This window comes from Cavia porcellus, unplaced genomic scaffold, assembly GCF_034190915.1.
Source record: "Cavia porcellus strain 051 isolate PalLab524CR breed Dunkin Hartley unplaced genomic scaffold, mCavPor4.1 scaffold_2, whole genome shotgun sequence".
Taxonomy (NCBI): domain Eukaryota; kingdom Metazoa; phylum Chordata; class Mammalia; order Rodentia; family Caviidae; genus Cavia; species Cavia porcellus.
The window spans coordinates 147406627-147423740 of record NW_026947485.1 but is presented as its reverse complement, the minus strand read 5'-3'; the positions used below and the strand labels follow the sequence as shown (position 1 = coordinate 147423740).

General features: G+C 41.5%; 1 pseudogene; it reads right to left on the bottom strand.

The window, feature by feature from the left end:
• LOC134475308 (F-box/LRR-repeat protein 17-like) overlaps positions 1–17114 on the bottom strand; it is an 84902-nt pseudogene that overhangs the window by 24264 nt on the left and 43524 nt on the right.

The following is a 17114-nucleotide window of genomic DNA, read 5'->3' as shown; positions in this document are numbered from 1 at the left end:
GAACTAAATTCAAGGCCTGGGCTTCCTCACCTGGATCCAGGCTGTGGATGAGCTGCTCCACCAGCCTGTAACCCTCAAGCAAACGCTGTCTGTAGCCTGGCCCTCGGTGGTGTCAGGGTATCCTCTGCTCAGGAGGACCTCCAGATTTTTCTTTATTAATAGTGACAGTCCTCTCCCTTGAATCAGGCTGTCACTTAATTCGGAGAGTTCCAGATCATGCATCCAAATAAGGAGCATGGAGTGTCTAGGAGGGAAGGAAGCAGCAATGGGAGCCTGCGGAGGGGTGCGGGGCACTCCTAGGGCATTGATAAGAGGCTTTTGGAGAAGAACCTGGATTCCTCCAAGCAGAACTCAGTCACATGCAGAGCCCGAGCTCTGCAGCTTCAGGAAGACATGGTTCCTGTGAATGAAGGCAGGACACACCATCACCGTGTAGGAGGTGAAGGGAGGAAGAGGGACAAGACAGGGCTGGAAGCACACCAAAGCCTGCCACCTCAGTAATCCGCACACACACTCACTGTCTTGCTTAGTTTTGCATGATGTGATGCTGACCTCAGTGCACCTCTAAAAGGTACAGAGTAGGGGCTTCAGAGCATTTGAGTCCAACAGTTACCACCTCTTTCTTCATGAATAACTGCAGCCTGTGCCTATGATGTGCTTGCCCTCCCTGACCCATGCCAGCTCTTGGTTCTCACAGCCCAGCTGCCCCCTGCAGGGAGTCACACCTTCCCCTACCTGCACTGCATACACCCCCTTACCTCAGCTGCTGGGTCAGAGACAACTTGGCAGACATGTCCTGCTCCTCAGTGGGCAGCCTCTCCCGGAGCAGAGAGTGAAGATGTCTATATCCTACAGCCCCAGAGAAAAGACACATGTGCCTGCCTCAGTGGGCAGCTGGACATGCACTGTGGGCACTGCCTGCAAAGAAGTCCACACCCAAAACAAGGACAAGGATAGTTCTGCATCATATTGTGATTTCCTAGTCTCTTACACAGGAAATACGTGTTCATCCCATTTTAGAGATAATGAGAGAAGCTGGCAGGTAAGAAGAAAGACAAAGGGCTCAGCCAGCAGGACACCCAGTCAGAATTCACATCCCAGTGGTCTCCATGGGCATCAGGGACCACGGCAATAACCAAGCCTGCAGCCTGCCAATGCACACCCTTAGCCGGGCAGGAAGCAGCACCAGCTTTGTTCTTGGATGGGAGCTCCAAGGGCCCTGGGCTGGGGTTCCTGGGAGAAACAAGCTTCTCAAGATGAAAACTCTCACCTGGCCATGTGCATACAATGGAAGGCAGAGCAGCATGAGGAGCTGACATTAAACACCCACACTGTAATGCAGGGGTTCAGGTAGTGTGGGCCAGCGCCAAGCCCGGCTGCAAGGGTGTCCCTGCAGGTAACTCATGAGCTCACTGTAACCCTGTATAGGAGGGACTGGCAAAATGGTAGTATCTGAGGGCCCAGAGTGTCAGATTTCTGGAATAGAGCCAGCTATGGCACTGGGTGGCTTTCTCCCTTGTTATCATCAATAGCTTTCAAGCTACAATTAACTCTTATTGTAAGGGTGCCATTGATGAGATACACAGCTGGTCTCCTCCCAAACCTAATCTGGCGAGTTTCTTCACAAGGTTCCCTTCTGATTTTCTGAAATGCTTTCAACTGAAAATGAAACAAAACAAAACAAAAAATATCCTACCAATGAATTTTTGCAGAGATTGCTGTAGCTCAATATGGGAACTTCCGGGTCAAAGGTGACATTTCTTCCGTTGACAGTGCTGGGACAGTTCCCTGATTCCCCAGTTACCTCAGCCTCTGCACAGGTAAGCAGCGTACTGCTCTAGCCTTGGTGTGGACAACAGCTGGTACTCTCTTCCTCATGTCCTCTCTCACTGCACCCTTGTGTCTCAGAGCTCAGACCCTCAGTGTCCACCTGGACCTGCTGCCAGCCCCCTTCTTCAGAGCCAGTTGCTCCAGGGGAGACAATGGTAGCTACAGTCTGTTACCCAAGACACATATTCCACTGAATGTGTCAGAGTGGCTCTCCTGGACTCCTAAGAAGAGCCTGTGCCCCACCAAGCAGGTTATCTTCCCTGCCATTTTACTTCCTGATCTCCATGGTGACAATGATGGCTGCCAAAAGTTCAGTTAGGAGCACACTCTTCCTGAGCTCCTCTGAAACCTACTGTAAGCACCATCCCCTCCTTTCCCTGGAATAAACAGCAGGGTGCTCTGCCCAATTCCACCGGAACTTCAGTGTAAGGTGAGATCATTGGTGCCAGAACTTTAGGTGACTAGTGAGGCTACCAGTCTGGAGGATCTGAGTAGGGAATCTGATTTCAGGAACCTCATCAAAATGGCCTGACCTGTTCTAAAAAAAAAACCAGGATCATTCTATGCTCTCAACAGGAACTGGTAACTGGGGTTTTTACACTGGTCCCATTCTATTCCTTAGTATAAACTTGGAGAAACTGGTATGTGATTTAAATCTCAGTAGTTAACTCAAGTTAAGGACAAAATACCACATTTCTGTTTCTGGGAATATGGGAAGGTCACTTGATTTTGGTAAAGGAAAGAGAAGAATCACGTCTGCAGACCACTTCATTTGTACAGGGAAAACAGAATCATTTATCATTTTGTTCACCGCGAAGCTGCAAAACTCACCACCTTCCGGCAACTTGTCCAGGGAGCCAAGAGCTGCTATGGGTCTCGCTGAACTGGAGCTGCAGGGGGCAACCTGCCCTTCATGCTCTTTCATCCCAGAGCACATTTCCTCTGTGAATGATACCATATCCGTCTCAGTCCCGGGATCAGGACTGCGCGGTACCACCATAGGGACGGCGGTGAGTGTGGACCTCCGTCTAAGGACTGTGGACAAAGCCAAACACAACCCGGCCTAACATCCAACGGAAAGAAACTGAGCATAGTTTTGCAGGCCTGTGATTCCTGAACTCAGAAGTGTAAGGCAGGACCATCACTGACACTTCACGCAAAACCTGAGATACATAGTGAGACCCTGACTCAAATCGGAACTTACACACAAAACAAAATAATGTGAGACAAAAGAAAAACAGGTTGGCTCAGGACTGAAGAAGGACAGTAAGTACAATGATGAACTCACTGTTGAAAACAAGCTAATCAACACCCAATACTTGTTAATTTCACTGACAAACAATCTAAGTTCAGAGATGAAAGTCTTGCCTGCAGCTCAAACTCACACCCCTAGGAGCTAATTGTGCCCAGGGCACCAGGCAAAGGTCCACAGTCACAGCAGAGAACTGGAAGGTGCTGATGTCATGGAATGTCAGGGGCCCCTGCCTTCCAAAAGCCCACTGTGCTGATGCACAAGGTCCCCAGTCTCCTCAGAAAGTCACCACTGATGAGCACCTCCCACTCACACATCAGTCCCAAAGGTTGTATAACCTTGGGCTGATCCCAACCACCTCCTTCCCCAAAACCTCAGGTATATTTCTCATTCTTCACTCTTCTGAATGTGTAACACCATGCAAACAGAAATCATCTCCCACAGTTTACACTTTCTTTTGGGGGGGTGGGGAGTTTCCTCGCTATCTCTGTTATTAAAAGTTTTAGAGATTTTTATGAAATCCCAATAGTAAAGTTAAAAAAGGTAAACATGTAAAAATATCAAGACTTTACATTGAATACTCTCCCTTTTTTCTTCTCTGTTTTTTGGAGGCCAGGTCTCGTTACATAGCTAAGGCTGTCTTGGAAATCACTATGTAACCCAGGATGGCCTCAAACTCTCAGAGATCCTACCAGCTCAGCTACCCCAGTGCTGGGATTATAGGTGCACACCTGTATTCCCAACCTAACCCAGCCTTTCTATATCACAAAAATGTGTAGAACATAAGGCATGATATAACACTAACACATTAGGAATTAGCAGGCATTTTCTTCTTTATATTTTTCACCAATATGATCCTGGCTATTACACACATTTTCTAGGTTGCCACCTTCTTTGTCCTTGGGAAAGCTCTTCTCTTTTCCTACAGTGAACTTTGACATCACTACCACTTAGCCTCCCCTTCTAAGTTGGATTTCTTGTCATTTTCTCTTTTGATGCTCCTAAATTGTCATTTCTGAACTTCACCTTAGCTCCACAACTTTTTCCACCTATGGACATGAGTAAAATATTTCATGCACCAATCCTTGGGCATTTAGAGTTTCCATTTTGTAGAACACGGGCACACAGGATGGTATTTCTATGCCTGGATTCAGTCCATTTGGGTAGGGAGCAAAGCATGGCATATCAGATGCTATTACTGGACACTGCTGATGAATGTACGCAACTAACTTGGAGTTGCCAACTATGGCTGAATCCTGTGAGTATAGTGTGGTAAGGTCATGGCCAGGATCCTGGGGGCACCATGAGCCACAGTGCACATGTGCCTTGGGTCGTCGTGACACTGAAGCAGAGACTGAGGAGGGGAAAAGAGCAAGAGGGGATGATGCCCAACCATGCTGTTACTTTTACAACTCCATCTTAAGGTTTGCCAGCCTGGCCTCTCAGCAGAGATGCTCATGTGGGCAGCACCTTCCATATCAGCTGTCAGATTTCCACAATCAGGGAGTGATGAAGAACCACAGAGCATCCTTGTACAGGTGAAGGAAGGAGGACTGGACCAACACTGAGACAGGGCCTCCTTCACCTCACATGTCCTCCAATTATACCACGAGATGCAGACTCTATGCTAAAATTTAGGGTGTGGTGGGTTCATAATTTTACCTTGTTCCAAGGTTCCACACAATGGTGCCTCAAGCCGGGTCCTTTCCCCTTACAAAGCCCTTCTCTATCATCATGTGCTGATTATATACACAGTTACGGTTTTTCCTCTGTCACTCACACTGCGATCTGTTTTTTTTCCCCTGGATTACAGCCATGTTTCCAGGCAGGCTGAACAGTTCAAGACTCACCTTTCTGTAAGGTCAACAGAAGCGACTGGTCCTATTAGTCTTCTGGTATATGTGGTCATAATGGTGGACATCGGGATATGATGCTTTCTTCAAGGGTCACCAGCACTGCTGAAGGCCACCAAAGTGCTCTCTGTACATCAACACAGTTCCCTCTCTTCCACTGTATCCTGCCTGCTTCACTTTCTCTGTGGTATCTTGACCCTGACAGAGATTAAAGGTCCAGGCTCGAATTATTGAGGCTGTGTAGCTCACGTCTGCATGAAATAACATTGTTACTGAAAATATAAACACTGCTTTAACAGGATCCCACTGGTGTAAACCAGCAGTGATACATGCATGATGTTCCCACGCATTAGCTTTATTACCAGGGAAGAAGAGGTACTGACACGCATGGGAGAGTCATGCCCATTCCCAGTGTCACACAGCAGGAACACACATAAATTATGGTCCTGTCATGTAGGGCTTACATTTTCCTCCCAATTTTGATTTCAAATTTGAGGATAAAACAAGAATTACAGTTTTAGGAAAAAGAGTATATAACTGGCTTTCATATGAGAAGAGATTAGTGAAGCTGAAAAGCTCTAATTCTCAGACAGCGCCAGGAACATCAGGATTACATGGCAAGGATGAAGCTGTTGGTCTCACTGACTGACCTTGCCTCTTCATCCCTCCAGCTGAAGGGACCAGTCAGGGTACACTGATTAGCCATCTCCATCCTCTGACCTGTGCAGAGGGAACAGCTGTTAGCCAACCTAGAGCCCAGAAGCTGCTGATAGTCCAAGAGGTCACAGTTCCTACCTTCAGACAGGTGATGCAGCTGCTGGGAAACAAGATGAAAAATCAACACAAATGGAGATGCATCCCACCCAACAGTGGCTTTCTTGTCCCAGTGCTTCTCATCTCTTGCTGTTTTCCCTGTCTCACAGCTCTGGGGATGATAGGGTGACAGCTTCTGTGCCTCTGGATGCACAGTTCCCAGCTGAGGCCTAAGTACCTAGGACAAGAACAGCACTCACTCACTGAAAGCACCAACGTGGCTGCAATCCTCCCTCATCGCAAGGATATTTCTGCCCACTTGTCCTGTCACTGGCAGTTTCCTTCTCCTGGAGAAAACCATCACCCCCTGTGTGAGCAGCACACCCCTAGCTGGTGATGTCCACCTGTGAGCTCTGCTGAAAGCAGGACTGTGCTCAGGGCCTCATTTGCTGGGTCTCCTTGGCATGAAGCACAGCATGTGTCCTGTTCACCAGGTTTCATGCTGCCACCCATTCTCAGTGCAGGGACCATGCAGTGTTGAAACTGCTGCTGTTCTCGCTCTCATGGCTTTGGCGTGTTAGGAACTCAATGTAACATCTAAGCTCCCACGATTTAACACAAGGTAAGAAAAACGGAGCAATTAGGAAGTACGTGAGAGATGCTGCATACAAACATTCACCTGCTGCAAGTGGAGGACAGGAGGAGTCTCACTGGTTCAGAAGCAGGAGTCACCTACCCTGCACCTCCCTATGTTAATGGAAGAGCTGCTGAAGGTGTAGTTTCCACCTTCTGCCACCAAGTGATCCCCTCTATGCGGGAACTCACCTGCTAGGTTTCTCCAGAGAGGGCGGCTCCAAATTCTAATCCATGGAAACAAGATTGGGGATCCATGGTTGCCCTTCCCTCTCTTGGAGTTGTGCTTCCAGGGGACACATAGGTGAGCTCCTGGACCAGGTGCACAAACCCACTGTGGAATCCTTTTTTCTCCTGACTACACTGCTTGGTTCGGGCTGTGCCTGGAAGACTATAGGACATGAAGCATCCTCAGTTTCTCCTCAAGTTTCTCATTCAACTTTTCCTCTTCATTTTTGGTTTCCATCTAATCTACCTTTACTGTTTCCATTCCGGGCAAGTTTCCTGCTCCACTTGTTTCAAATTTCTTCCATCTGGTCCTTCACTTCTGGCTTTCTCAGGGTGTGCCCTCAGCTTGGCTCCTGCAAAAGACACACTTCTTTGTCTTGTTTTCAGCCACTGAGTAACCAGAGCCCCTGGAGAATGCTAAGACACTTTGCCCAGACACTCCTTCCACCAGTGGACTCCCTAATCTTCCACCCTGCTGGAGCCTCCAGCCCACTACCATCTTCTTCTTGCCACTTTTCACATGCTAGACTTACTACACCCACCCAGGGACAACTCGTTCATGACACAGTCAGAGATCACAATACTAATAGAGGACCACGCAGACCACATGAAGGATAGAAACAAACCAAACTGCATGCTTCTCAGTTTATTTTTCATCAAATGCATGATTTATCCAGACATGGTGGAGCAATCCTGTCATTTCAACACTTGGCAGTCTGAAAAAGGCAGATCGTTCCAAGTTCAAGGCCAGCCAGGATTATATCATGTGTTGAAGGCCTGCTTGAACTATGTATCAAGATTCTGCCTCTAGAAGAAGTGAAAGCATAATATAAACCCTGAGAAAATGCAAAGGATTGCTGAGAGTGGTTGAAGACGACCTATGTGACTGGTGGGCTAGATCTGAACAGGTGAGTGAAGGTTCTACATGAAAAGGGTAAGGTCGTCTCCCATTTTACCTGTGCATTTCAGGCCAATTTGAACAAAATTCTAGGATATTCTATTTCTCTGAGACTGTAGATGAGTGTGCACACACAAGCACTAGCAAGCTGATTTTAAAATGTAATTGGAAATGCAAATGGTGGAGAGTGCCCAGTTAGCTGGAGCAGAGGAGATACTGGGAGGACTTAGCCTTGCAGCTGTGGAGGCCTCACACGGACATATACAAGGGGCTGCGTGGGCAAGAAAGGGGCTGTGTCATCACAAGCAAAACTAGGAGGTCCTCCCCACTCACCAGCAAAGTGCTTCTGTGGTGCATTAGCACATCCACAGTGCATAGCAAAACCCAGCAGGAGTGCAGAACACAGCTCAGAACCCCACCATCTGTCATGGCCCACTGACCTTGCAAACTCTCCATGAGGAGCACCTCCTGCAGTTACTGGGACAAACACCTCTGCTCTCAATCTGTCCCTGGTTGTACCCACCCAAGCTGCATGCTCCTCTGAGTCACCACAGTTCTAGCAGGATTTTTCCCAGTCAATAGGACACCACAACTTCAAAGGCAAAGCCAGCGCAGGGATGTAGCTCTGCTGCACAGACCCTGCTTTGCAAGTGTAAAATTTCTTACCAAAACAAAAGCAAAAAAAAAAAAAAAAAGAAAAGACAAAAAAACCAAAGGCAAAGCCTGTCATCCATAAGAAACAACTAGTGATCTATGGGTCAGCAATCACTCTATGTGCTTTGCTGTGAGGCTGTGAGGGAACCAGATGGCAAGTCTGCATTTGGTATCTCCTATGCTGGCCTCAGACTTGGGCAGTGTGATATGGTCACCATGCTACCTTTTGTAAAGGTCTGAAGAACAAGGTCAGGAGCAAAGGACAGCAGGAAAGTCAACTGAGAGATCTACTGTCAGGCTGTGCCCTGCAGCCGGTACCAATCTTCTGACATGACAATATGCTGAATCTGGCAAATGGGATTGCCTGGATCAGCAAGGACGATGGAAGCAAGGGCTTCGGAGTCATCAGCCTCTGGTTCTCAAGGCCACTTGTGCTAAGTGTTCGGCATAACTTTCTCTCCTTTTTTAAAGACACTTTCTTTCTGAGTGCTTCTTTAGAGCTTCTTCTCTTTTGACTTGTGCCCTAAAATAAACAGTAATCTTTCACATCTGTTGATTGTCCCAAGTCATTGATTGGGAATATAGGAGCCTGGAAAGCATTGCTGCTCCAGGCCCACACAATAACGGGAATCTCCCAGGCAGCAGAGGCCACTCCCCATCTCCTGATACCCACTGCTGAGCTCTGATTTGGCACCTTGTTGGGGTCTCTGGTAAAGAATAAACTATGAATAAACTATCCCAACACCGATATTCTGTGTAGCTGACTATTTGTGCCTCTTTTTAGGCTCGGCAAAATCCTGTCATCCATGTTCTCCAAGGATAATTCTATGTTCACTACACTTAGAGCTCTAAGACATTTTTGGTTCACTGGAGCAAAGATGGTGTAGGTGCCAGGACTTGGCTTGGCTTCTCACCTTGGACATGGCTGTCATTTGTTTCTGAAAAGCATGGCATTCCCTGGCCCCAGCTGCTGCCTCCCAGGAAGCAACAGGCTGTGTCTTCCTATCAAGCCCGTGACGCTTTTCCAGTGAAATTACAAAGTTCAGCTAAGCAAAGCCCTGCACCAGTGAATGTGTTCTCTGCCAATGAGTGGGAGCCAAGGCCAAACTTGGGTTTGGTAGATCTGGGTTAGATGAACTTTGTCACCAGGCCCCAATTGAGAAGGTCCTGCAGAGCTACTCAGCACAGTGCATCATGTCACATCATGTTCCTGACAATCGGCAGAGCTTAGTTGTCCAAGGAGCCATGTGTGTCCTGGCAGGGACACTGCCTGGCCTGGGCACACAGCTCTGCTGAGTGACTACTCAGCAATTAGACTCAGAGGTCAGGAGAAGAAGCAATCAATGGGGCTGGGTGACCTCCTGCAGCCCTGTGAAACTGGTTGCTGTCTCCTAGTGGCAGCTAGTAGGGAGGGACCTAGGTTTTAGTCGAAATACTTCAGGGGCTGTGCAGGCTGGCCAATGGGGCAGGGAGGAGCAGGAGGCTTGTGAGAAGTCCTGGCCACTGCAGAATTACAGATGGGAAGCAGAGCAGGGCAAGGGAGGAGGAGAACACTGAGGATGTCTATGTCCTGGTACCCAGAGAACCCTATGACTATGACCTTAGAGGGTCAGAGGGACACAGCAGGAGTGGCTAGGCCACCATTGAGGTGGTGATGATCCTCATTGTTAAAGTGTCATCATAAGGGCAGGTGTTTAAAAAGGAAGAAAATCCTGTGCTGATGGCTTAGGGCATGCAGGGAAGGGCCACCAGCCAATGGAGGTATGGGCTCCTCAAGCTGCTGAAAGAGGAGAAATAAAGGACTGGTCTGAGAACCTAATCAGAAATCTGACCTCTAGACTGTAGGAGAACTACCATGTGTCATGAGACTAACAAATGGTGAGACTGACATGTGGTCATTGTAAAGAATGGAGAGAGACCCACACAGGGAGAGGCCACGGGCAGCTTCAGGTAAGCCCTGACTTCATGAGAGACCCAAGATGCACAAGTGGTGGAGAGTGAGGAAGAGGCCCATATGTTTTAGCATCATGGGGAAGGAACAGTGCATGGTGGATAGGAGGTAGCAAAGCAACAAGGGACCTTAGAGCATCTTTCTACTCTTTATCTTACTCAGGCTCTGTAGGGCAGGTAGCATGCATATCCTTCATCCTAGAACCCTTCCGCCTAGCATTGTACCAGGGGTCAATCTCAATGCCACACATTCACCTCTGAAGAAGCCTCACCCTTGATCCTGTGAGGCTTTGGGGGACAACCAGACATAAGCCATAATAGATACCACCATACCACTTTGGTAAAATTTTATTCATAATTTTTCAACTACCACTAAATATTTTATGAGTTCTTGAATACAAAAACCATCTCCCCCCCCCACTCCATTCCACATACACACAACAAACAATAAAAGAGATTTATTACCAACTACAGGATAAAAGGATTTATAAGAAGCAGATTTAAAGAGCTTCTAAAATTACTTTGAAAATTACAAAAGTATTCTTTTTTAAAGAAAAGAGTGAATTTCTTAACTTGGTAAAGGTTTAGAATCAAACTTTGTAAAAGATTAGAAGTATATGGTCAGTAAAATAAATAATCCAATTTAATGTAAATGGAGAATAGTGCACAAAAATAAATAATTAACCTTAAACATATACAAATATCAAAGCTCAAAGGTAAAAGGCAAGCGAGTAGTTAAATGTTGGTTCTAATAACGAGAGGAAACTGATTTTTACAATACTGGAGAAAGATGTCCCTACACAGAAAGAACAGGAAAAGGTACTTGCATCCAAAATACTAACCTATGAAACCAGGCAACTGCATACAACAAACTTAAAGTGATTTACCAATATGAAAACTAGCAGCAAAATACTTCCTATTCTTATATTACCCAACCATTTTATAATTATATCCTTTTTAATAGCTGAACTTATAAATTAAAGCATTATAACATAAAGTATAGAAAAAAAATTAATTTTAAATAGATTTGGATATATAAAAAAGATGATTCCTATATTCTTGGACTAACTGTACTCTTAAAAAAAGCCGTATGAGAATAGTAAAAAAAGATATCACTTCAAAACAGGGGAAAAAATGCAACTTAATTCAGTGCAGCTGACAGAACCAACGCATGCCCAAGGTATATTTCCCCTTCATCATTCCTCCTCACTCCTTCTGTTCCTTTCTCTCCCTCCTCACTCTCCTTGACAAAATGTCACTTAACCCCTTTCCTGAAAAAAATGAAGAATCAAACTGCATTATTCTGCCAAGACAACTATTTATGCGTTTACAGAAGGGGGCATTCTTTTCCTTTGATTCTATAAAACTATTAGAACACAAAGTAAAAATAAAATTTCAGACTAAGAAATTCATGCAAAATGTTTTAAAGTACTTGTTTATAATTTCTGCAAGGTATATTATTCTCAAAATGCACAATATTAAAATTGATTTTAAGGCCAATCTCTTGCTGCATTTTGCTGGAATTAAGCAATGATTTACTTCTTTCTAACTGTAATCATATACTAAAGCTCCTCTAAACACAATCTAAGAAACAATTAATTGTATCTTTTTAAGAACCAGGTAGCAAAAGTATAACTTAGCAAGCTGTAGAAATTTTTGTTAGTTTTTTCTGAGAAAAAAACACACTCACTGGAATACTAAAAACCAAACATCCTCAATAGGAAGTAAGCCAAGAAATGAAAATATACATAGGTAGTTTACAATTTAAAATTTTAAAACCGGAGTTTCAATTTTCAATTTTAAGAAATCACTGGATTCAATATAAATGCTAACTTTACTTAATTGTTGAAAAAGATACAGTTACTTGGGGTTATGTATCCTTAAATTATCATTGCCATTCTTTTGATATGAACACTAATGACCAATCACTTGACACCTCACCATAGTAGGAAACATTCTTCATCAATTCAGGGGCTCATAAAGATGAATTTCTTATAGCTGAAGATATAGTGTATGTATTAAAAAAATATAATCACATTCACGATTAATGACATGAGCCTCAGTTAAAATAGGACCTTGAAAGACAGCTCTGAAAGCCACGAGCATTCCTCATATGGAAAAGTATTTTCCCAGAACTAAAACAAAAGTTTGACTTAAATATATAATGTTTCATCTTTACTGAAAGATTTTTTAGAAAACTTACAAATTTTGTACAGGCAAAACTTCATTTTTAAGAAGCTCCAATAACTTTCCATTTAGTCAAAATACTGAAGAATACACACATATACACCTACTGCATAGATTTAAGGGGGTAATCTGGAAAATATGACTAAACTGAAACCCTCAAACCCACAACAAATTACCAGTCAATCAGTCAGGCTACAGGAAGCTGATAATTTGGAAAAGTAATAAATGTGGTGGACTTCTCAAAGAATATTGAGAAAAAACTACAATCAGTTGAGCTTAAAGGTAATGTGTACGTACTGAGAAAAATTAAAATGGTCAGAGAAAATGTAGGACAAACAGACAAATAGTAAAAATAACAACATGAACATTGTGACTAAAGAATTCTTTAAAGTGACCCACCACACATTTCTGAAATGATGATAATACATATTTTAGCAAAGATATTCCTGGCTTCTAAATATAAAAAATAAAAGTCAACCTTTGAAAATATCTTAGATCATGAGTGAATTCGGCATAATATACCTTTACCCTTCATACGCTTTTCCATGAAGTTATACACTAATAAGCTTAACTGTAATTCATAGAATGCATATCAGATTATATAATGGAATTGCCTACAATTATCTATGATAAAACATACTCCTTAGCATATATATGGAAGAGTGGGATAAGTATGCATATGAGTATGTGTATAAAATTGGACCCTAAACCATTTAAAATTTATGAAACATCACACTACAAAATTATCTTCAACTTATTAACATAAGTATTAATCAAGTAAAAAGACAAGGCAACGTATTTTGATTCCTCACTCAGAGAATCTGCAAGTCATGGCTTAATGATCTCAGAGAAATCAAAATGAAAAGCTAGCAAAATGTGATGCAAATAATTTTATAATCACTAGGCATTCACACACACCTTCAAACACCAATGAATATGTTTTGTCTATATTCTCAAAGATATTTAATAAGAAAATAAAAGATAATAATTACCCAACTTTGGATCAATTAAGAGGACTATGATTTATAACTGCCTTCCTCTGGATTATATATTCACTTGTACATCAATTAAGAGGACTATGATTCATAACTGCCTTCCTTTGGATTACATATTCACTTGTACATCCTAAAGTGTACAGTAAACACTTAGATTTTATGCTCAAAATCATCCTAAGAAAATCTGGTAACGGATACTGTAAATTTTCCAATCCTAAAGTCTCCTACAGTAACCTAACTCCTACTATTGTCATACCTCAGAAACCAAAAGTAACAAAGTATGGTAGCCACTAAAAAAAATACTGCAAACATCTTTTCTGCAATCTACAAGGCAACATAAAATAAGATGTGAGAGGATGGGGTGTCAAAAAAACTTTAAAACTAAAAGGAAATATCAAACTGCTAGACTTCACCTAGTTTTGAAACATCTCAGCTCCTAAAATCCAGAACGCACCATCAAAAATAAGAAAAAAGAAATCACACCAACATTTCATGATTATTGATCCTTCTGCTGACCATAAGGTAACTTCACATTCAGACCTTTAATAACAATTTCAAGACACCAAAAGAAGCCAATGTAACTATCATAAATAAGCAAAATCTGCAGCAATAATAGAAACAGTTCATACCATAAAGCTTTAGATAAGAACATAGTAGCTTTTGCCTCAAAAAACGGTCTTCTGGTTAAAACCTAAGTGAACAGAACTTTCACAATAATACATCTTTTTTTACAATAACAATAAAGCAATGAATCCTGTCATCTGTAAGCTAGATACAACTATAGTTTGTAAACTGTATTCAAAAGGTCAATCTTGAAAAAGAGAAAAAGTAAAAGTTAATTCTCCAATTCGTCCCTTAAACCTAATCATTAAAATAATAAATGGATAAGTCCTAGATAACCTAAAACCCTAGCAGTTCATTACCTACAGATAAAGAAAAGCATCAGCAAAAACTCTCAAGATCTAAAGGGTATACCATACTTGTTGATTAACAGCCTAAAGGGTAGGAATGTGTACTCATGAATGACAGGCTTGACATTCTCCCAAGTCTCCCATTGGCATCCCATCTTATAAAATTTCTATTTGCTAAGTCTAATGATTCAATTCTGTATCTCAATCCACTATTACCAACACTTGAGCATAAAGCGCAAAATAGCACTTTCATACTGAAGAATTTAGAAATAATTTCATTTACTCAAATCCATTTCGGATTTTTAAAAATACATAATCCACAAGAGTAAATAAAAATTACATATGAAAAATAGGACTGAAAACTACACAATATACAAAAGCTATCAGTTAAGTTTTTAACCCAAAACTAGTAATAGAGAACTTGATCTAAGTTTCTTTTTTTGTAGGTCACTGAGCCTACATCTGCAGAATGTATATTTTGTATCAATACATGAAAGAATGATTGTTAAATACTCTTCTCCCTCAAAAGAGCTGAAAGTCCTTCAGCAACAAATACCTTCAACCATGATTTCAAATATTCATAGAGAACAATATGGTCACATGTAGAAAAAATTTGAAAATGTATACATCTTAGTACCCTATAGCTATACGTTTAGATACATATTTAGAGGAACACTTACAGATAAGTATAGGAGACTTACATGGAGTTTTTTGGCAAAACTTCATATTAAGTAAAACATTAGATTTAATATGTATCCTTCGACAGGAGATACATACTTGTAACAGAACACTAACAGTTAAAAATAATGAATTACATATTCATTACATGCTCTTCACAAAGTGCAGACTGATACATTTGCAATCCAAATGTTAATACTTGCAAAACCAAGTATTAACCATATGATACCACATACAAATTATACGTAACCACAATTAACACCCTATAATGTCCAGAGTTATTCACATGTATGTAAAATATTTTTTAAAGAATTTTAGATCATTAGGCCAGGGATTTAATTTTGTAGCTCAAGCGCTGGCCTGATGAGTTTGATCCCTGGCATCAAAAAAGAGAGGGAGAGAGAGAATTTTAGATCATCATAGTTGCCTTTGGAAAGAAACAGATGACAGCAATGCAAAATAGGGATTTAAAAGTTCATTTGCTTTATCAATCCAAGAAGCATCAAAATTAACAAAATGTTCACTTCTGAATGATTCATTACTTGTCTAGTATTCTATATTTTTCTTACTTTTTGAATATTAAAAATCTACAACACCCAAAAATGTTATCAGAGTTCACATTTTCTGAAACCTCTTGTTATAATCCTCATTATCTAGAGATTTCAAAATTCCTTATTACATTCTAAGAAATTAAAAAACCTGGTCCCTGCTTTGTTTTCCAGACCACAATATAAACATTTCTCTCACCATTCAGTCTGTCTACATAATACCGTTGCAACATGCACCCCTTATTAAATACTCCACATATTTTCTAATGTCTTATCTTTGTTAATCCTGTTTTCCATAATAGCAACATAGCCTCCCCCAAAATGGGCATAATCATATCAATATATACCATTCAAGACTAGTTCAAATTTCATACACAATTTATAGGATTATCTGATTCCTCTCTTCCCTTTTGCCAGAAGCTTCTTTCTTTGTCAGTACAACTTTGATTTCTCCACACTTTACATTGCCTGGCACATAGCAGGTGACGAAACAGGTATTAAGGAACAGATAATCCATTAAACCATTTAAATTTCTAGTAAACCTGTCAGACAAAAATAAAATGGTACTAGAATCTAAATCTAAATGTCACAAAAATATAAAATACTAGGCTTTCAAAGGAGAAAAATTTTGTATAAGATTGCAGTTTTATCATTAAAATGACACAGAATGAAGAGCAACATTAGCTGAATGTAGTGATGCATGCCTGTAATCCTAGTTATTTCACAGGCTGACTCAAAATGACCACAAATTCATGACTATCCTAGACAACTGAGCAAGACCCTGTTTCAAAAATTTGTCAAAGTGAAACACAAAGGGCTGGTCATGATAGAATACCTCCCTAGTGGTTCAACTTCTAGTACCAAAAACAAAAAAAAAGAAAGAAAGATTAAATTCTAAACTATATTTCAAAGACAACAATATCAAAGATAGCCTCTTTGATATTTTGGTCAATATTCCCAGAAAAAAATTTCAATATATTTCTATTGGTACTTAAAGGTTCCTCTGAAATAAATGATCATTTTAGCAAAAAGATCTTGACTAATGCTTATAATTATTTCTTCCTTGGATGTCTCACAGAACCTGTCTCTTAGTGTGTTAAGGACAAGCAATGTCTGTGGGAAATTACTGTTCAGTTCAAACCTACATGAGTTGGTGGTACCACCTGTGAAGTGTTCATGCAACCAAAAGGGATGGAAAACATGGTACAGGAATCTTAACTCATATGGGTTAAAATCCTGACTTTAACACTTATTGTTACTTAACTCTGAAGGTCTCAAATTTCTCACCTGTAAAATGAGGCAAGAACAGTTATATCAGCTGGTGTTTATGGGGATTAATTATGTAAAGGCGCATACAGCCAATGTCATTAAATAGTTCATAGCATCAACAAATGACAGCAAAATCCTTTAAACTATTTTGCAGATAACAATATGCAATATATTTACCATTGAAATTCTGTATCATTTTTATTGTTTCTTTGCTTTCAAATTTTAAAAAATGCTGTTCGTACTATAGTCTAAATGTTTGTGTCCCCCAAAATTCAGATGTTCAAATCCTAACCTTCATTCTGATGGAATTAGGAGGTGGGGAGCCTGTTCAAGTGATTAGATCATTAGGCTGGAGCCTTAATCAATGGGATTAGTATCTTTATATATCACCTGAAGGCATAGAAACAAATCATCTACATATCAGAAATTAGGCCTTCACCAATACCTTTATCTTAGGCTTTCCAGTTCCCAAAAC